Raw genomic sequence first — 23122 nt, 5'->3', positions numbered from 1 at the left:
TTGCTCAGTGTTGGGCTCTCCACCCAGTAACGGAGGATAAGCACGGACACAGAATTCACTTATGATTCTGTAAGTAAGAAAAGAGTGGCTTCCCTAAAGAAAGGTACCTTCTCCAGGGGATCTTCCCAACCCAGGGACCAAACCCACAGGATGTCTTGTCTAATTCAATTCTATGCAGAAACCCAATACCCAACTGGTACTTGACAGACCACTTGTGTTGAACCAGTGGAAATAACTGGGGAGGAGCATTGCCCTTAATCCTCCTGGAGTCACCCCTGAGGCTCACATTGACGTATCTTGTCAGCACTTTGCACCAGGTGGAGGGAAAGAGCAGACAAGGAAAAAAGGAAAACAGTCAAATGTGCATCGTCAGGTAAATGGCCACCGGAACTGACTCCCCCTGGGTCACCTTGGGAGACAATGTACATACACCTCAGACTTAGACTCCCCCTAAGGTGTTTATCCATTCAGTCCCATCAGCCTTTGGCAGAGGGCTACACCCAAAGGGTGCTATGCTCTAGTATTTCCAGTTTGCCCTGCTCGGGTGACCAGAGAGCCTTCAGGGAAGGAATAGCAAGATCTGGCCACTGGAAATGTTAAGTGCTGAAGCAATGAGGGACAGGTACCAACAAGGTCCGTCACAGAGGCATAAACGTTATCTTACACACTTGACATGGATTTGTTGAGAAGTACTCCACTCAGGATGGTATTGGGCCAAAAATTTCATACCATCTTACAGAAAAACCTGAACGAACTTTTTGACCAATCCAATAAATAGCTGGAATTCCTGCCCTCCCAGAGCTGATGGTCTGACAAGAGGGCCAGATGGGTCAAGGGACTCTAGTGCTATGTGACAGGTAATAATGACAGTGCAGGAAGTATGAGACCACAAGGGAACAGGAGGGAATTTTTAACCCAATATTTAGAATGGAGGGAGTCATGGAAAGTTTATCATAAAAATGACATCTTAGCTGAAATCTTCAAATTAATCATTTACTCCCCACTCATGCCAAGATTAGTAGAAATTCCATCATATTCTTCAATTACCCATTATAGGCTAAATGTGAATCCTAAAAATTCTTACGTTGAAACCCTAACCCCCTTCCCCAGCATTTCCAAATGGGACCCCATTTGCAGAGGGGGGTAGTCTTTGCAGAGTTAATCAAGTAAAGTGAGATCCTTCAGGTGGACTCCAGCAGATTTCTGCTGGAAAAGGAATAGGCTACCCACTCCAGTATTCTTGGGCTTCCCTTGTGGCTCACCTGGTAAAGAATTTGCCTACAGTGAGGGAGACCTGGGTTCCATCCCTCAGTTGGGAAGATGCCCCCGGAGAAGGACACGGCTATGCCCTCCAGTATTCTGGCCTGGAGAATTCCATGGACAGTATAATCCATGGGGTCGCAAAGAGTCAGACATGACTGAGTAACTTTCATGTTCAGGTGGGTTCTAATTCAGTGTGACAGGTGTCCTTATACAAAGGGGAACTTTAGAGAAGACACACACACTTGGGTGGCACCATACAGAGAACTACCAGAAGCCAGGAAAGAGGCCTGGAATGGATCCTTTCCTCACAGCCCTCAGTTGGGTCGTCATGGGCAAGTCATTTTACTTTTTTGAGCCTCAGTTTCCTCAACAATATAATAGACATAATATCCCTATCTAAACAGTGTACTTCCTGATAAGGTCAAATAAATACTGCACATGTAGTGTTTTGCCAACAGCAAAGTGCCATGCACACATACAAAATTGAACTCATTCTACAAAGAGCTGTGGATGAAAACACTGGACATATTTGATGGTAATCCAAGAATACTATCTGAAGCTCCCTTTTCACAACTCCATTTTACAAAGGATTTCCGGTATGATTCATTCTTCAGATTCAACTGGCTTTCCCACGTGAATCCATGCCACTTGAAATAGCTTTTCAAAGCCAGACCTTAAATCATCATGCTAGATTTGGTATCTAGCCCAAAGCAATATTCATATGAATCAGTCCAATTAAAGGAAGCTCAAATGCCATCTCTTTCCTGAAGTTTTCACTGATTCGAACAGTCCCCAGAGCTACCACCGCAATAAGACTCTGGAAGCCTTCTCATTCTCATCTGAATTCACTCCCAACCCTAGCACCCCTAAGATCCCTGTTCTCATTGAGATGCCTAATAACTTGGAGACACAGAAACAAACAGGACAGAATAGGACAGATTGAAATAAAACTAGATTATTAGCCTGCCCTTAAAATATCTTGCATAGGTAGGGGTTGCAGACACCAGATTAGAAAGTAGCCCCTCCCCAAGAACCATAGTATCAAAACTTAGATCCTTAAGTAGGTCTTGGCACCAAGCACTCGGTACCACAGATACTGCCAAGCTATTTAATGGGACAGGCTTCACTGATACCACATGCAGAGTATAGAGTCAGATCTACATCGTTCCAATCCTAGCTCCACTTTTTATACCACTTTTGTGGCTTTGGAGAAACCACTTAACTTCACTGAGCCCAGATACTTCATCTATAAGATGAGAAGTAATAATAGCTCTTAGCTTAGAGACTTGCGGCAAATATTAAATGAGATCACATAATACTTGAGTGCCAGAAAGCAAGGAAATGCTCCATAAATGTTAGCCATTGCTATTGCATATTTTCAGGGACCTAGGTCCAAATTCTCACGCTACTCATGTCATGACATAAGCTACAGCAACCTCTCTAGCTAGACTTTCCAGTGGTCACATGCTCCCAAGACGGAAGATGTCTCTTTCCCTTTGTGTTTATCATGCATTTGTTGACATTTAGTTTTCTATCCCCTTCTCCTGAAGCATCATGTACATTTTCCGCAATAGTACTCATTGCCTTGATGAATTGTAATTGACTGTCTTCCTTTAAGATTCTGGCAATCTTGATTCCAGTTTGTGATTCATCCAGCCTTGTATTTCACATGATGTACTCGTATTTAAGTTACATAAGCAGGGGGACAATATACAGCCTTGATGTACTCCTTTCCCAATTTGGAACCAGACCACTGTTCCATGTAAGGTTCTAACTGTTGCTTCTTGATCCACACCCAGGTTTCTCAGGATATGGGTAAGGTGGTCTGGTATTCCCATCTCTTAAAGGATTTTCCAGTTTGTTGTGATCCACACAGTCTAAGACTTTAGTGTAGTTAATGAAACAGAGGTAGTTTTTTTTTTTTTTTTGGAATTCCCTTGCTTTTTCTATGATCCAGCAGATGTTGACAATTTAATCTCAGGTTCCTCTGCTTTTTCTAAACTCAGCTCATTGGAAAAGACCCTGATGCTGGAAAAGACTGAAGACAAAAGGAGAAGGGGGAGGCAGAAGATGAGATGGTTAGATAACATCACCAATTCAATCCACATGAATCTGAGCAAACCCCAGGAGATAGTGGAGGGCAGAGGAGCCTGGCATGATGCAGTCTATGGAGTCACAAAGAGCCAGACATGACTTAGCAGCTGAAGAAAAACAACTTTAAGATTTTGAACACCTCCATGGCAAGGGCTCAGTCTCATTGTCTTATATTTCCAAGGTGCCACCAAACACTTAGCCCATCACTGATGTTTAATATGTGTTAAGCTAATTAAAAAGAGGAAAGATTATTTGATCTGATTTTGCTCAAAGCACTTACTGGGTAGCACAAGGAGGTAGAAGTAACACAATGAGTTTCCACAATACATCAAGCTCCATACTATGCAATTTTATGACTGTTAAACTATCTTTATCAGTAAAGAATACACTCAGATAGATATATAAGCCAACCAAGAGTGGCTTTCACAAATAGGATTTATTTCCCCTCATTTTTACAGGTGAGAACATCCTGTTTTTACTTCTACTCTTTTTTGGTGCCATTTGGACCCTGTAGCATGCTGTCTCTCTGCTCTGCCATCTTTAGCTTTGTTGTCTTGCTTGCAAAATGGCTGCCACAGCTCCAGGCAACATTTCTGCACTCAAAGCAAAATAATGGGGGGAAAGATGCAGTCGTGTTTTCTGCCCCCTTTTTTTCAGGAAATGAAAAACTGCTCTAGGAACTTCCCTGGTGGTCCAGTAGTTAAGACTCCATGCTTCCACCACGGAGGGTGCAGGTTCGATCCTTGTCTGGGGAACTAAGAGTCGACATGCTGTGCAACAAGGCCAAAAAGAAAAAAAAAGAACACTACTTCAGAGACCTACAGTAGAACTCTACCTAGGTCCTCTTTGCCAGCCCTAGTATGTGGGAGGCCTAGTATGTGAAGTATATTTAGCTGTGTCCTTGCTGCTTCAAACGTATAAGCAAGTTTCTTATCCAAGAAAATATATATTAGCTAGGCACTTGAGAGTTTCTGCCATGAAACCTCAAGACTTCATGAAAACCTAATGGAAGTGTTCTCAGTGCCTCCATTTCATAAAGACAGAACCTGAAGCTGAGAAATAAAGCAATTCATGCAAGTGCAAATAGTGGCTCCATGGAATTTTGCTAAAGCCAATATTTTGCCAACTTACTGCCGTAAGTGAAGTTGCTCAGTCGTGTCTGGCTCTTTGTGATGCCACAGACTGTAGCCTACCAGGCTCCTCCATCCACGGGATTTTCCAGACAAGAATACTGGAGTGGGTTGCCATTTCCTTCTCCAGGAGATCTTCCCAACCCAGGGATTGAACCCAGGTCTCCTGCATTGTAGGCAGACATTTTACCCTCTGAGCCACCAGGGAAGTCTTATTGCCATAAACCACAAAGAAAATTAACAGGCAAAATATATCTAAAGTTGTGTTTATATATGGTTAGAATAAGCCGAGGCTTCCTTGGTGGCTCAGTGTTAAAGAATCTACCTGCCAATGCATGAGACACAGGTTTGATCCCTGGATCAGGAAGATCTCCTGGAGAAGAAATAGCAACCCATTCCAATATTCTTGCCTGGAAAATCCCATAGACAGATGAGCCTGGTGGGCTACAGACTAAAGGGTTCCAAGAGTCCTACACAACTTAGCGACTAAACCACCATTATAAGAATAAGCAAAGCTTTCACCCACCATTTCCTTATTTTTAAGAAGAGGTTGTTTGCTAAACGAGACAAATTCTTGGCCTTCCTGCCATAGGCCTCAAATCTCAGCCAAATTAGCAGCTACTCCCATTTCCTGCATGCTTTATAAATCAGTTTCAATCCAGTGTGTCTCACTGCTCAAATGTGTTCAGCCTAAGTTTTGAGAGTCGGAATGAATCGCAATGCGGTTTTAAGAATTGTGCAGGGCTAAGAAACCATCCAGACTGACAAAAATAAAAGCTTAATCCTGCTAGTTTGAAGAAAACCTTAGATGAGCCCATTCAGCTGGAACCTTCTAACAGCTTAGAGCAATAAAATGCCTTTGTGGCCTTCCTAATCCATTTTTAATTTTTGAATAAAATTAATAACATAAATACCTAGGAGTTTCCAGCTGCGTTCCTTCCTAAGGATATAAGATTCTCATATATTAATATATTCCCCTTCTGTTTTTGTCAAATCCAGGTGCAATTTATAAACATGAGAATGACTGTGTCTGTTTTGCAGATGGAGGATTTAAGGCCCAGAGTAGGTACAGTTACTTGGCCGAGGACAGGAAGCTGTCAAGATTAATGTTACTTTTTCATTTGTACATTGTTATTAGTCCCCTTCCCAACCCAATACTTGGGCCACCTAATGTGAAGAGCTGACTCATTTGAAAAGACCCTGATCCTGGGAAAGATTGAAGGCAGGAGGAGAAAGGGATGACAGAGGATGAGATGGTTGGATGGCATCACTGACTCAATGGACATGAGTTTGAGTAAACTCCAGGAGTTGGTGATGGGAGGCCCGGCATGCTACAGTCCATGGGGTGGCAAAGAGTCAGGCACACTGAGCAACTGAACTGAGCTGAACAACCTAAGAGAAAGCTCTTATTGACTGAATGATTTTTGGCCGTGTTGGGTCTCGATTGCTGCCCATGGACTTCCTCTAGTTGCAGCGAGTGAGGCTTACTCCTCATAGCGGTGCCTCCCACTGTGGCTTCTTTTGTTGCGGAGCCAGGACACTAGGCACATAGGCTCGGTAGTTGTGGCTCGTGGGCTTAATTGCTCCGAGGCAGGTGGAATCTTTCCAGGCCAGGAATTGAACCCATGCCCCCTGCATTGACAGGCAGATTCTTAACCACTGGACCATCAAGGAAGTCCTCTGGGAGAACTCTTGATGTATTTAATCGAAAGTCTTTCTTTCTTAGCAACTTGCCTGGTGCTGTTCCCATATGCAAAATGCACAAGAGAGTTCACATCGTAAGCAGTAACACCTGGCCAGGAACCCCATGTTTGAGTTTGATCATGGGCAAACTACTGACATGGTTCCAACAGCTCAGTTCTACTGACATTGTTCTGTCAGCTCAATTCTCCCCAACTGAAACAAATGTTTTACTGACTTGATTCTTTTTCTCAAGGTTTCACTCACTGTAAGGAGTTTTGTATCCTTTGAGGGGCGCTGAGAGTAGTAGAAATGTCCTCTACCTGAAAAGGCAGAGGCTTTGACCTAGTTCAGTAGAAGTAGGGACATTGGAAAGAAGAGCTCTGCCCACTCCCCTCATTTGTCACGTGAGTCTACTTGCCATAGCAGAGCACAGAGAGAGATGTTTAGAAAGTGGGCAAGTCTGAGTTCTGGTCCTCTCCCTCACTAGCTATGGAATGAATCCCGAACTAAGATGCTTAATCTCCTGGAGTGTCTGTTGCCACATCTTTGAAAGCATGAGTGATAAGGCTTATAGGGAAGTATTATAAAGTGAAAGTGTTAGTCACTCAATTGTATTCCACTCTTTGCAACCCCATGGGCTGTAGCCCTCCAGGCTCCTCTGTCCATAGAATTTTCCAAGCAAGGATACTAGAGTGGGTTGCTATTTCCTTCTCCAAGGGATCTTCCTGACCCAGGGAGTGAACCCATGTCTCCTGTATCTCCTGTGTTACAGGCAGATTCTTTGCCATCTGAGTTACCAGGGAAGCCCGAAGTATTTAAAGATTACCTGAGATCAAGCGTAAATGGCCTAGTAGGCATGTAAAGCATTTATCAGTATTCTATGCAATGGTGAGATGCAACTGCCGTATTATCTGATGACTTTTCTCCGTGGAGGCTGAGAGAGCCAAGCTCCAGGCAAAGGATGCTCTGTACTTTGGGCTTGAGGCTCTCCCGGTAGGATGCACTGAAATAGGTACTGGTTAGAATATATTCTACTAGGGGAGGATGGAGCCTCAACCCTGGAGAAAAATAAATGATGGGCACAGAGTGAACACAGCTCTGGAAGGAGACGGTCAGGTTCCAAAGAAAAGGCTGGGATTTAAAGTTGTTCAGAAACTCCTCTCTTTCCACCTTTCTCCTCTAATACCCTTTCTGCTACGTTTTTCCTGTTCCCCTTAACAGAGCCTCACCCTCTCTCATTGAAAACAGCCCCATCAAGACCTGCTAGGTGGTGGACTGCCCTGCTGGTCCAGTGGTTAAGACTCTACACTCCCAATGCAGGGGGCCTGGAGTTTGATCTCTGGTCAGAGAACCAGATCCCTCATGCCACAGCTAAAAGATATCATGTGTCACAACTAAGAGCTGGTGTAGCCAAATAAATATTTTTCTTTTAAAAAAGGATATTTCATTAAAAAGACCTGCTTGATGAAGTAGATCTGGTTCCCAGGAAAACACAAAGAACTAAAAATTACCAAAAAACTGTCTCCATCTCATGAAGAGCCTTCCCTGGTGGCTCAGATGGTAAAGAAGCTGCCTGCAAGGTGAGAGACCCAGAGTTGATCCCTGGTTGGGAAGATCCCCTGGAGAAGGGAAAGGCTACCCAATCCAGTATTCTTGTCTGGAAAACCCTATGGACAGAGGAGCCTGGCAGGCTACATACAGTCCATGGGGTTGCAAAGAGTCAGACATGACTGAACAACTGATACACACACATATCATGAGGAACACAGGAAATAGCAATTCACACATTAATAAGATGCCTAAAGAAGGCTTAAAATGGGGAGGAAGGCAGCCAGAATGCTTTCTACACAAATATAACTTCACTTGCTTAAACTTTTAATATTGAATATAGTTCTTCAGGTATGCCTGAAGACAAATAATTCAAATCATGGTTTTCTTTTCTTTCAAAACTGAATTAAACTTGGGTACAAACAAATATACCTATAGCTCTTTACCTAAAAGATAGCAGACAGGGACTTCCCTGGCAGTCCTGTGGTTAAGACTCTGCACTTCCGCTCTAGAGGGCAGGGGTTCAGCCCCTGGTTGGGGAACTAAGCTACATGTCACACAGACGAAATAAAACAAATGAAAAGATAGACGAGGATACCAATGTAACAAAACACAAGCAAGGATCAGATTCCTAGCGTGGGAGATCAAACGTTGAGGCTGGTAAGGACTTGCTTGAAATCTCTCCCAGTTAGCCAGAATGAAACTAGAGCAAATCTCCAAGGACATGGGGCTCCTCTCTACTCTGATTTTCCACTGTGCTAACAAAAGACTGCATCTTGCAGGGTACTAGCTTGTCCTCCTCCTTCCTTACTCCCGCTACACAAATGGCTCCAAATGAAAATGTCATTTGGATCAAAATATTCGAGATACATTAAGACATCTAAAATTGCACACAGATCAAAGTATATGAAGTCATAGATTTCCTGGCTTCCCCTCAAGACTGCCATCAAAATAATAAAGAAGCCATTTGCCACCTCCCACACTAATTCCACCATAATCAGAACATAGTCATATATTTGCCTTTGCCAAATTGGGATTTGTGAATTATGAGCATACGTGGGAGCAGTGGCGGCTGCCAGGGGTTCAGAGATTGAGGCTTATATCATTTTGCTGTGGTGGGTTGGGGAGTCCTGGGCTTTAACCTAACTGGGAAATGACCAAAGGTCAAAATTCTTTCCTTTGCCATCTATAACCAGGTAGCTTCAGTCTGCTAGAGAAATCTTCCCTAATCCCACCAGCTAAAGAAATCTCTTCTCTGTTCCAGACATACACAGTGTTACCACTGAGTCCCTTCCAAGGGACTTCTCAATAGCAGGAGATGCTTTAGAATAACGAAAAGGCATTGTTCGTTGAAATTAGAAAACCTAAGTGTAGATTCCTGGTCCTTCGTTCACTCATCCGGACTGAGCAGTCTTACTGTCTCTGAGACCCAGACATGATGTAAATGTCACTCCCTGTGAATGGTTACATTCAGTGGTTAATTTCTGCTCCCTATAATGAGACAAACGCAACCATTCCATGTTTATGTCACCACATCATTTGATGGCCATTTGAGGACAGAATGTGATTTCCAGGCTGTTGTCTGAAAGCAACCAAATACTATAGTTGAATCAAGGAAGAACCAGGAAATTAAGCCGCACAACAGAAGTCCATGACCACAGCCCGTAGGGACACGGCAGGAGGAAGGGAGACAAGAACCTGGGTTCGGACTGCCATGGAGGAAACTGCAAGCCGTGGATGTGGACGTGACTGTAGCTTCCACTCAAGCATGGACAGTCTGGAGGAGCCACTTAACAACCTCAGCAACCCAGTACGAAAGAAGCGACTGCCGCCTCGCAGAGAGACACGGTGCTGGTGAGTGGTGTCGCGCAAGCAGAGCAAGGAGTCTAAAGGCCTTACCTTTATCAAGTTCTCAGACAGCCTGAAGGTTTGCAACCCTGGGAGAAGTAACCAGCACTTCAGCCCCAGTGATACCAAGACCGTAAGGATTTCATTAAGCAAGCTAGATCACTTGGTGACCAATGACATGTTGAAGAGAAAGAATGTGTGTGAATATGTGTTCTGTTCTATTCTATTCTCATTCCACTATAAAACCAACCTTTGTTGAGTAGCTCTGGATTACATATAGTTTATGGGCTGCTTTTTTTTCTTGGTGAATCTTTTTAAATGATACAATACATTCTTTCTTTCTTTTTTTTTTTTTTAACTAACCAGAAAGGATATAACCTCAGATATGTGTGAGATAAGCTTTGATGTAAGAAAAATGCACAGATGAATAAAACATGATGCCACAAAAACCTTGGATTGAATCCCAACTGAGTCTCTAGCTGGCTTCATGGCCTTGGGACTATGATTGATCTCTGTGAATCTGACTTTCCTTTATCTATAAAAAGTAATAATGGCTACCTGTGTTTGTCTCTCAATTAAAAATCACTAATATGTGCTAGGGTTTCCCAGTTGGCACAGTGGTAAAGAATTTGCCTGCTAGTGCAGGAGATGTGAGCTCAATCCCTGAATCACGAAAATCCCCTGGAAGAGGAAATGGCAACCCACTCCAGTATACTTGCATGGAAAATCCCATGGACAGAGGAGCCTGGTGGGCTACAGTACATGGGGCCTCCAAGAGTCGGACATGACTGAGCACACGCACCCACACACACAACAACATGTGCGAGGTTTGCCTCCCATAAAGAGAAGCTTAGAAAAACAAGGAAGGGGAAGGCAGCTTTCCTGTGAAGCCAATGATGGATCTCAGAGCCTCTTTAAGACCAGAATGGAAAAGACATGTAAGGCTCCATGGATGCTCTATTCTCCCTAATTCTCTAGGGCCTAGGTGGCTGTGGTCCATCCCAGAGCAGGGGCTCCTGGCACCTTGCTCCCGAGGCACAATGACGTGGCAGCTGCCCTTGGCTTCTGCTCGCCTGTGTTTCCTGTCTGCGCTTTTCCCTGTGGACGACTGCTGATTCGCCCTGCACTTTCCTGTATACATTCTTGGAAAATTTCCAGTGTAAATTCCTGCAAGAGAGTATCTGTTCATCCTGATAAGAATCTGATTATCTGATAAGCCACCTGGTGCTTCCCAGGTGGTGCAGTGGTAAAGAATTCGCCCGAGGCGTGGGTTCGATCTCTGAGTCGGGAAGATCCCCTGGAGTCGGAAATGGCAACCCACTCCAGTATTCTTGCCTGGAAAAGTTCATGGACAGAGAAGCCTGGAGGGCTACAGTCCATGCGGTCACAAAGAATCAGATATGACTAAGTACACACAACACACACATACAGCTCACATCATCCCCAGTGTAGTCAAGGAAGGGGGAAACAGGGCTGCCAAATTCGCATCCTCTTGCTCAAGAACAACTAAGGATCAATTTCTTCAATGGGGAATGTGGGCGCTGCAGGATCACAATCTATTTGTCAAGTATACCAGTGAACAGGCTGTTATAATGGGGGGTATAAAGTGCCTGGTTCCTAATGGGTACACTATAAAATGGAATTATTACTATTTTGAACAGACTCAAAATTGGATTCCAGCTCTCAGAAAACTAATAATCATGTGATTGATAGCTAACACTTAATTGAGTACACTCTGTATGCCCCTGACTTTTCTAACATCTCTTTTAACCTGCACAATAACTTGATCCTATTAGTGTCTTTACTTTAAAGAAAAGAAAATTCTGTCTCAAATGATATATGTAACTGACTTAAGGGCGAGAAGCTAATGACCTTGAATCCAGAGCTCTTCCATTAGAGCCCACATCTATGAACACTGCCTCAAAGTAATCAGAAACACTTCTCTGGAGCCTGAGTTCCAGGCCTTCAGCCTGGCCTAGGTCACTGAAACTCTGGTCCTTGGTGTCCCAGGTAACCAATAAAAGAGTGACCCTCAATGGTAATAGACACTGGGCTTACAGTGAGAAAACCTGGCCTCCAGTTTACGACCCCACGCTTCTGGGTTGTATAATTCGCACTAACCTCAAACTTTCTGCACCTTATTTTCCTGAGCTGTAGGTTGGAAACGATATTACATGCTCTGTCGGCCTCACATCAAGCAGTGAGAATAAAGATGAAATACTACTTGGAGGAAATTGCCTAGGAACCATTTAAGCATTATATAAACGTGAGTTGTTATTATCAGAAGTCCATTTGGACTCACATTTTATCACTTGAAATCCTGCAGTAGTATTCTGTTTAATGATATTGTTCAGCTAACTTTCAATTATTCATTCTCTCTCATATAAAACCTATTGACCACCTACGGTAGCCAGGGATTGTGAGAGGAATAGGAGCATAACGATGAAAAGGGCAAGAGCTCTCTTCTCAAAACGCTCACAGTGCGGGCGGAGGCTGAGGGTGGGAAGTGGGCAGGAAACAGGTGATTTTTGGAGCAGTTTGGAAAATGCTGTATTGGGGGCAGAAACAGAGCAATGTAGGAGCACAGATGAAGCAGGGCGGTCTGCCTGGGGAGAAAGCTTAATTTAATCAAGGTAGCATCTCAGCAGGTTGGATGGCAAGTGAGAAAGGTGGATGAAGACAATTACAAGGTGACAGATCGGCTCAAATTCGCCCCCTTCCAACCACCTCAGCATCTGTTCTCCTATTCTTTCTCTAAACCTCATGGGTTTTAGCTGGAATCATGGCTGCCTGGCAGTCTCCATTCGCCAACCCCCTTGCAACTGAGTGTGGCCGTGTAACAGTGAGATGGGAGCCCAAGCCACGAGCACAACCTCTAGTTCATCTCCATAAAAAACAAAACCAGGTGGGCACTTCCCTGGTGATCCAGTGGTTAAGACTTCACACTCCCAAAGAAGGGGGCCCAGGTTGGATCCCTAATCAGGGAACTAGATCCCACATGCTGCAACTAAGAGCTAGCACAGCAAAATTCATTAAAAAAATTTTTTTTGTTTAAAAAAACCACTTGGACTGGAACGTGAATGTGGAAGAGGAGTCAACTTCAACCACACAGCAAGGACAACAGGGAGGAAACATCAGAGCAAAAAGATGAAAGAGCCCAGGCAGCGAATGTCCTTGTGAAGCAGAGCTGCCCCACACCAGCTCAGGACCACTCGCTTCTGTCTGTTTCATAAGAGAAACACTAGCATCTTTCTTGTTAAAAGACCTTATTTTTTAGTCTTTTTTTTTTTTTAAGATACCTTAACAGGTTACCCAACAGGAACATGTGAAAAGTTCTAGAATCATGAAGAGATAAGGCAGCTGTGTTTAGGAAGTGATCAAAAATGTAGTTTGGTAGCCACACGGGGACCCAAAAGTGTAGGTAAGTTTCTATGAGAACGTGAGGTGATCCCACAGATGTAGACTTGGCTTGAGATTTCAGATCAATTATTCGTCAAACTTGGGCTTTTCAACTTAGTCTCTGGGGCACATGGGAGCCAAAGAGTGCCCTGCTGCTGCTGCTGCTGCTGCTGCTGCTGCTGCTGCTGCTGCTAAGTCGCTTCAGTCGTGTCCGACTCTGTGCGACCCCATAGACAGCAGCCAATCAGGCTCCCCCGTCCCTGGGATTCTCCAGGCAAGAACACTGGAGTGGGTTTCCATTTCCTTCTCCAATGCATGAAAGTGAAAAGTGAAAGTGAAGTCGCTCAGTCATATCCGACTCTTAGCGACCCCATGGACTGTAGCCTACCAGGCTCCTCCATCCATGGGATTTTCCAGGCAAGAGTACTGGAGTGGGGTGCCATTGCCTTCTCCAAAAGAGTGCCCTAATATCTCCTAAATATCTTCTCTCTTAAAAAAAATTATCTATTTGGCTGCACTGGGCCTTAGTTGCTGTGAGTGGGATCTAGTTCCCTGACCAGGGATTGAACTCAGGTCCCCTGCACTGGGAGCATGAAGTCTTAGCCACAGGACCACCACAGAAGTCCCCTAAGCATCTTCTCTTGAAAAGCCAACAGAAGAGAGAGTACATTATGGGAAAAGGGGGAAAGGAAGGTAGGAAAGGAGAGAGGGAGGGAGGGAGAGAGGAAGTAAAAGAAAAAAAAAAGGCAGAAATCAGAACTGCTAAATCTTAGGCATATGGACTTCTGTAAATTCCTCTGAACCTCGACTTTTTCAACTTTAAAATGGAAACAGTAACAGGTTTGCAGAATTATTTTAAGGACAAAATGAAATCCGGTAAATAAAGTATGTGACAGATGTTAGAAACCCCAAAATTATTCTATTATCAATAACCCAACTCTTCTATTTCTCTAAGTTCTTCCTGTTCTCCCACAGAGCTTTCTGGGTCTGATGTCAGAGCCTCACAGTTGCTGCTGATTCCACTTTGTAGGGCATACTTCCCTCATCAAAGTTTGCCCCACTCTTGTTTTCTTTTTTTCTTTTAAAGATTTTTTATGTGGACCTTTTGTGCACTAGGGGTAAAGAACCCGCCTGCCAATGCAGGAGAACATTAAGAGATGTGGGTTCCATCCCTGTGTCACGAAGATCCCCTGGAGGAGGGCCCAGCAACCCACTCGCATATTCTTGCCCGGGGAATCCCACGGACAGAGAAGCCTGACAGGCTAAAGTCCATGGGGTCACAAAGAGTCAGACAGGACTGAAGTGACTTAGCATTTTTAAAGTTTGTATTGAGTTTATTACAATATTGCTTCTGTTTTATATTTTGGTTTTTTGGCCGCAAGTCTTGCAAATCTTAGCTTCCTGACCAGGAATTAAACCGCACCCCCTGCCTTGGAAGGTGAAGTCTTAACCACTGGACCACCCAAAAGTTCTAATTTGCCTCACTCAGTTTATAGACATCTCTCCCTTGACCACCCAAAGCCACTGCAGCTGCTCAGCCAAACTCAGCATCATTTGCTCGTTTACTCTTCCCTCGTGAATGCATCTCTTCAACCCCATAACCATCCTGTTTACTCTCCCTTGGATGAGCTCTAAGTTGACTCCTTTTGGCTGGTGCTGAGATTTGAATGTGGTGAAAAGCGAACACAAAGGTGCCATCACCCAAGGGCACGTGTATGGGAGGAACACTTCCAACAGCCATCTCACTCCCTCTGGCTCCTGCTCTCCAGGCAGGATTTCTCTGGATAGGAAGGTGCGGGTGATTGGTCCCATCCTGCTACAGCCTTCATTCAAATGACAGAATCCTGGGTAAGAGGGAGGGTGTTTAAGTATACACAGTTGACTCACAAATTCAGGGGTTTCAGTGAAGACCTCAGTGTAACTGCTTGCAAGGGATGCCTAAGACCCGCTTTGGAAAATGGTGATGAAGATTCTAGACTAGCAGATCAGGTCTCTGAAACATAGGTATTTCGGGCACTAAATTAAGCAAGGAGGACCCTCCAATGCAGTGGGCCAGCATAGGAATGCCCCAGAATGGCCCCGAATTGCATGTGCCCTGAGGGAGCTTGATGAATAGAGAGCGCCCTTGGAGAAGCTCTGCCCATGTCCCCAAATGCTCCAAGCTTTGGTGCTGGGAAATTTCATCCAAATTCCTTTGTGGGGAAAGCAGTAAAACTAAAAGATTAAGCTATTTTGGGAACCTGAAGAGCTTTAGTATTTTTTGAGAGGCCAGGTGGTATGAAGCTGACTGAGAAAAACATAAACCCCATAAAAACAAAACTCTGGGCAGAAAAAGACTTGACCCAGGTCTTCTGACTCATGTGCCTCCTCTTTTCGTGCTGGTGAAATGGGAGGGTCCTAGGGACTTCCCTGGTGGTCCGGTGCTTAAGAATCCACCTTCCAAAGCAGGGGCTGTGGGTTCAGCCCCTGGTCAGGGGACTAAGAGCCCACAAGCTGCAGGGCAACTAAGACTGAATGCCGCAACTGGAGAGCCTGAACGCCGCAACTGGAGAAGGCCACACACCCCAATGTGAGAGAAGACCGCAAACCACAGCAAAGACCCAGAACAGCCAAAAATAGAAATGAGAGGGCGCTGTATCTTTCTTTGGAACTGTTCTGGTTTTCTCAAAGATAGGAGGATATAGGCCCCTGATATGTATCTCAACACTAAATACACCTAGACAGCATACTGAACAGCAGAAACTTCACTTTGTTAATAAAGGTGCATATAGTCAAAGCTATAGTTTTTGTACCCGTGTGAAAGCTGGACCATAAAGAAAGCTGGGCACTGGAAAATTGATGTTTCTGAACTATGGTGCTGGAGAAGACTCTTGAGAGTCCCTTGGACTTCAGGAGATCAAACTAGTAAAGTAATTAACTTTCTATCAAATAAATTTATATTTAAAACAAAAGAAAATCAACCCTGAACATTCTCTAGAAGGAATCAATATTCATTGATGCTGAAGCTTAAGTTCCAATACTTCGGCCACCTGATGGATAGAGCTGACTCATTGGAAAAGATCCTGATGCTGGGAAAGATTGAGGGCAAGAGGAGAAGGGGGTGACAGAGGATGAGATGGTTGGATGCTCTCTGAAATGTCTCCACTGTCCCTCCCAACACTAATGAGCACAGCCATGATGACGATGCAGTCTTAAGACTGCGAGTAGGAGTCAAGGAAACCGATGACCCGGGAGAAGGAGAGAGAAGGGACTAGGGGAGGGCAGACTTTTGGAGGCCAAGCCCCTCCTGCATAGTCATCATGGCTGTGCTCACTAGCGTTGGGAGGGACAGTGGAGACATTTCAGAGAGAAGTTCAAAAGGTGTCATGGGGCCCCTGGGAAAGTGGGTAGGGTGTGGGGAGGAGAAGTGGAGCTGGTATTTCTCCCCTTTCTTTTTTCCCTGGAGTGAGGCACTGTCCAAGCTGTTTGTCACCCAGCATGTGTCAGAACAGGCCCCTCAGTTACAGCTCACACCCCCTCACCTTAGAACACTGCTTCTCCTCGCCTCAGTATAATGGTGATTATTGTACAAACAATCAACGGTGAACATGCAGGATGGATCGTTTTTGTAAAAAATATTCATTTGGCTGTGCCGGGTCTTAGTTGCAGCATGTGAGATCTTTAATAATAGCATGAGAACTCCTGTTGGGGCATAGGGGATCTAGTTCTCTGGCAAGTGTTCAAACCCAGGTCCCCTGCATTGGGAGTGCAGAGTCTTGGCCACTGGACCAGCCAGGAAGTCCCCAGGATGGATCTTTTCAATGTACTTAGAGCCTGGGCTCACATGAAAGCTTATTAGAGCCTGAACTAGGGCTGAGGTTCCACAGTCTAGAGAAACAGCTAAAAATCCAGCTGAGAGCCCCTAGAAACAAACATCTCTGAATTAAAGGATCGGCTACATGTGCAACTATCTCCTCTCCACTCATCTCTGCCAAGAGCATCACAGCTACTTCTTCATGAGTTGCAGAAGAATGGGGAAGACTGAACTCTGCGAACTGAGCACTGTGGAAAAGGATGTGGCCCTCACCAAACACCTTATAAGCACTCACTTCTTTGAGCCTGTTGTTGTTGTTCAATCATTAACTTGTTTCTGACTGCGACCCCACAGACTGCAGCATATCAGGCATCCCTGTCCTTTACCTTCTCCCAGAATTTGCTCAAATTCATGTCCTTTGAGTCAGTGATGCCATCCAACTGTCTTATCCTCTGTCGTCCCCTTCTCCTCTTGCCTTCAATCTTTCCCAGCATCTTGGTCTTCTCCAGTGAGTCAGCTCTTTGCATCAGGTGGCCAAAGTATTGGAGCTTCAGCTTCAGCATCAGTCATTCCAATGATTATTCAGGTTTGATTTCCTTTAGGATTCAAGGCTGAATCTTATATGCTAGAGAGCACTGATAGATGGTTAAATTTTCCTAGATTCTGTAAGCCAGATCTGTTCTACTCTGCCACCAAGTAACAAAGGGCTATCACTGATTCTGAAGAGGACCAAGTCCAGGTAGTGAGAAATCTAGAGTCACAGCATCTCATTTATCTGATAAATATATATCAGTCAACTTTTGCCTCACCCCAGCCAATCCTATGAATTCTAATTCCCAGTCAGCTGGCTAAGCATCTTTTAATAGCAACAGAGCAAAAGGATCCTTCAAAAAAAAGTCACTTTTTATGAAAACCAAATAGGATGTGAGGAATAAAAGAGGAGTTGATTTAAATTCTCTGCCAGCTGCTGTGAGATTTCAATACACTCCTGACCAATGCCTTTGATGTCCAAGCAGAAGGACACTGCACTGATTATTGGGTCTGATTTCTATTTTGAGAGGAGCTGTTAATTTCTTTCTGTTTCCTCCAGTACTTTTCCATTTCTCCATCAATTACTGGAGGCCAGCCTGCCACTGCTATTATATCAAAGAATTTGCCCATTTCTGATCACCATACCTCATTCAGAACTTTTCTGAGAATGGAAAAGCTTTTATTATTTGTCTGGATTTTTTTTAATCATTGTCCTAGTGGTGGCTTTGTTAGTAAAGGGGATGCTGGTGATTCAACTGTTAAATAATGATTAATGACTGAGCAGCAACAATGTGGCATGGACCACCCTGTAGAATGGATGCTGAGCCAGGCTTGTGGTGAGGCAGGGAAGGTAAGAATATAATGGAACTGAGCAGGGCTGTTGGCACTGGTGGGCACGGTGGAGCTTGTGGTGGAGGTGCAGCTGGTATGATTGTGGCATGGGTATGGTTATCAGTTGTGAGGATGGAGATGGTAGTTGTAGAAGAGATTGCATGTGAGGGAGATGTGAGGTGATGGTGGTGACCTTGAGAGTCAACACTGATGGAGCTACCATGTTAGTGTAGATGATGGTAAAGAATGTAGAGATGTCTGCAAGCATAACCGATAGAAATAAATAGAAAAAATATATCTGTATCTATAATATATACACATAATATATATACATAACATATAATATATTTATATATATACTGTGGTTTCTCAAATAATATTGTTCCCCAAATGTTTTCAGGTTTGTCTTCTCAGCCAAACGAAAGCCAGAGACAAAGAGTAGTTTCTTTTCTCCTCAGAAAGATATTCCCTCTGCTGGATCATAAAAATAGAAAACGCACGTCAAAGTAACCAAGCCCTGGATGCATCATTAGCCAGAACAGCTAACAAGTTAGAAGTTGTCAGATGCCATCTGTACTGATGGAATTCTAGCTTAAGCCATCTTCTCCTCAAAGTTCTTCCAGAAAGAGAGAGCACTGGGGAGGGAGAAGAAATTCTTATCGGGATTAGAGGGTGTGGGACTGAAAAGACATTGTATGGGGGTCCCAAGAGTACTTACTCCCAGGTTCAGTGATTGGCTGGAAGAACTCAGAAATAGTTGAACTTCTGCCTAAGATTTATTACAGTGAAAGGATACAAAACAAAGGCAACAAAAAGAAAACATGCATCAGGCAAAGTCTAGAGGAAGTAAGACGCAAGCTTCCAAGACATCTTTCCAGTGAAATCACACCGGACATGCCTAATTTCTCCTGGAACAAGTTGTGCCATCTCATGTGAAGTGTTGTCTTCAGGAAAGCTCTTTAGAAAGCCAGAACCCACCATTTTTAGTAGATGGTCATGTAAGCGCCTTCTGACTGTTGTTATTGTTGCTGTTCAGTCACTAAGTCATTTCCAACTCTGTGAGACTTCACGGACTACAGCACACTAGGATCCTCTGTGTGCTGTATCTCCCGGAGTTTGCTCAAATTCATGTCCTTTGAGTCAGTGATTCTATCTAACCATCTCATCCTGTTTCCCCCTTCTCTTCTTGCCCTCAATCTTTCCCAGCATCAGGGTCTTTTCCAACGAATTGGCTCTTCGTGTCAGGTTGCCAAAGTATTGGAGCTTCAGCTTCAGCATCAGTCCTTCCAAGGAATATTCAGAAATTGATTTCCAGACTCCAGGGGGAAAAAAATCCCAGATGTTCAAAATAAACCACATTGTTGGTCCAAACTGTTTAGACACAATAAGCCATACTAATACAGAACATTTTTTATGTCAATATAAGAAAGTATGTAAGTTCTGGCAGCTCTATGGTGGGGTTAATGACGACCTCCTCCAAGAGGGTTTATGCCATATCCAGGTCTGCTGTGTCCGAGCCCCTGCCCCTGCAGCAGGCCACTGCTGACCCTGATCTCCACACTCAAACACTCAAAGGCAGGTCTGGTTCAGTCTCTGTGGGGTCTCCTGGTGTGCACAAGGTTTTGTTTGAGCCCTCTGAGTACCTCTGGCAGGTATGGGGTTTGATTCTAAATGTGATTTCACCCTTCCTACCATCTTACTGGGGCTTCTCCTTTGCCCTTGGACATGGGGTATCTTTTTTTGGTGGGATCCAACATTCTCCTGCTGATGGTTGCTCAGCAGCAAGTATTAAACATATTAAAAACAGCATATTAAGAAGCAGAGATATTACTTCACTGTTAAAGTTCCGTCTATTCAAAGCTGCTGCTGCTAAGTCACTTCAGTCATGTCCGACTCTGTGCAACCCCATAGACAGCAGCCCACCAGGCTCCCCCCTCCCTGGGATTCTTCAGGCAAGAACACTGGAGTGGGTTACCATTTCCTTCTCCAATGCATAAAAGTGAAAAGTGAAAGTGAAGTCGCTCAGTCGTGTCCAACTCTTAGCGAACTCATGAACTGCAGCCCACCAGGCTCCTCCGCCCATGGGATTTTCCAGGCAAGAGTACTGGAGTGGATTGCCATTGCCTTCTCCGCTATTCAAAGCTATGTTTTTTCCAATAGTCATGTTTGGATGTGAGAGCTGAACTATAAGAAAGCTGAGCACTGAAGAATTGATGCTTTTGAAGTATAGTGTTGGAGAAGACTCTTGGGAGTCCCTTGTACTGGAAGGAGATGAAATCAGTCAATCCTAAAGGAAATCAGTCCTCAATAGTCATTGAAAGGACTGATACTGAAGCTGAAGCTCCAATACTTTGGCCACCTAATGTAAAGAACTGACTCATTGGAAAAGACCCTGATGCTGGGAAAGATTGAAGGCAGGAGGAGAAGGGGACGACAGAAAATGAGATGGTTAGATGGCATCACCCACTTGATGGAGTTTGAGCAAGCTCCAGGAGTTGGTAAAAGACAGGGAAGCCTGGAGTGCTGCAGTCTATGGTGTTGCAAAGAGTCGGACACGACTGAGTGACTGAACTCAACTGGTACGAAACTGTTTATCAGCCATGTTCCAAGACACCAACCTAGGGTCACCTATGCAAGCAGCTTTCTATGAATAGATGTCTCATCTCTAATGTACAGAAGAGATGCAGATGGCAATGGCTGAGAACCAGCATCACCCATACACAGAAGGCTGGTCTCACAACCTCACAGGACCTTTGCAAACAAAAATGCAGATGCAGCACCACTGTCCTTGACCTCATTGGGTTTGTGGATAATTACATAGCCCTGGGGATCTATTTCCACTGATTAAGAAGAGTCCAGCTGCAAGGCAAGCAGATGTGTTGTTCATTGGGGTGACTATAAAGTGATGAGTCCTCTAACAAAAACAAATCTAATTACCTCAGAATTGCATCTCATAAAAGAAGTGTTTGCAAATCCAGTCTGGTTTTGTCATTAATTCATATCTGAGTTGCAAAATTTTAAATGGTAAAATAGACATTTTAAATCAAAATCTGGTTTTTACTATGTATTAGCTAGTTGACTTCAGATGAATCACTCTGGGTCTCAGAAAGTTGCATGATTTCTTTGGGGATTTGGCATTCAAGGTCAGAGAGTTGGGATAGCCAGTCTTCAGGTCTTGCTATGCTCCGTTAGTGCCATCAAGGACCCTCTCTTATGCCACTTTATATTTTAACTTCAGGTCATTTCTCTCATTCACCCACCAGCAGCTCCATGTATGAATATGCTTGGAAGAAGTCTATGTATCTGAACTTTCTCATTTGTTAAATGGATATATTGATAATAATACCAGCCTTACTGACCTCATTATGTTTTTGCAAAGGTCAAAAAAAGATGCCTAAAAACACTCATCATCAGAAGCACCATGTAAATGTTAATAGTGATTGTTTTTCAGTCACAAGTGGCTCCTGACCTTTTGGTTTAGATTTCTGTATCTTCTCTTCCAGGCTTCCCTGGTGTCTCAGTGATAAAGAATCCACCTGCCAGTGCAGAAGACACAGGTTTGACCCCTGGGTCAGGAAGATCCACTGGAGAAGGAAATGGCAATGCACTCCAGTATTTATGCCCGGAAAATCCCATGGACAGAGGAGCTCAGTGGTCTACAGTCCATGGGGTCACAGGAGAGTCAGACACAACTTAGTGACTAAAACAGCAACAAAAATCATCTTTTTCATCCCTCTAGGCCCAACACAAACACTGGGACAGGACTGCTGTGTTCTCATCTACTACAGGTTGAACTGTGCCACCCCCTAAAAAAAAGACATGCTCAAGTCCTAAGCCCCAGTATTGTGAATGTGAACGTGAACTTACTTGAAAATGCATAGAGTCTTGCCAAAGTAAAAAAATTAAAATGAGATCACACTGGATGACGAGGGGCCCTATTGCAATGACTGGCACCCCTACAAAAGAAGGAAATTTGGACAGAGAGATGCAGAGAAGATACAAATGGACAAAGCCATGTGACAGTGGAGGAAGAAGCTGAAGTGATGCACCTGCAAACCAAGGAATGACAAGAAGCCAGGGAGAGGGAGTAAGGACCCTCCCCGAGAGCCTTTGGAGAGAACGTGGCCTTTCCAACAACTAGATTTTATACATTTAGCCTCAAGAAATGTGAGAGAATACATTTTTTTCTGTTTGAACTCCCACTGTTTTGTGTAATGTGTTATAGCAGCCTTAGAAAATTTCATCCCATCTCACCACCATAGCACTCAGTGGTCTTGGCCAAGATGCTTCATCAGGCTAATGTATGCTGTGGTCCAGAGAGACAGCATGGATTAGCCTTGAGTCTGTGGGTTATGGAAATATTGGGTTGGCCAAAACAGTTTATTCAGGGTAACATGGAAAAACCCAAAGGAACTTATTGGCCAGCCCAATAGTAGGACCAAAGCCATACCTTGGAAAAGCCAAAAGAGAAAACTCCAAGAGTGCCCTCTTTAGTGTGCAGAAATGTGGCTTCAGGCCTGTGCTTCTAGGTTTATGAATGAGAGAACCAAGGCAGCAGGTGATGAAATCCCTCAGCTCTAGTTATATGGTAAGCTAGTGGCAGAGCAAGGGAAGAAGCTGAGTGTTTGGCCTCCCTAAGTCTGGGCTTTCTCCATGTCACACAGGGTGCCCTTTTCTGTTTGGCCCCCAACATCAGGAAGATGCAAGAACAAGGATGGCAAAGCAGCCTGTTCTGTGCTGGAGCAAGGAAGCCTGCTGTGAGGGGAGTGATGTGTGGGAATTCTTAGCGGCAATAAATCACCTCTCCAAAGTCAGCGCCAGCAATAAAGGGAGGGAGGTTTTCGCAGTGGTCAGACCGGTTGATTCACTGTGGTTTAAGACCAGACCCGGCTCTCCCGTTAATTTTAACTCCAACTCAGTTTGGAGGGATTTACGACCACGTTGTATAAGCGTGATTTGAGTTACAGCTTGGCCTGGTCGTGGTCGGGAGTCAAGGGCAGAA

The sequence above is a fragment of the Budorcas taxicolor genome, chromosome 14, assembly GCF_023091745.1.
Source record: "Budorcas taxicolor isolate Tak-1 chromosome 14, Takin1.1, whole genome shotgun sequence".
NCBI lineage: Eukaryota > Metazoa > Chordata > Mammalia > Artiodactyla > Bovidae > Budorcas > Budorcas taxicolor.
This window is presented reverse-complemented; position numbering follows the sequence as displayed.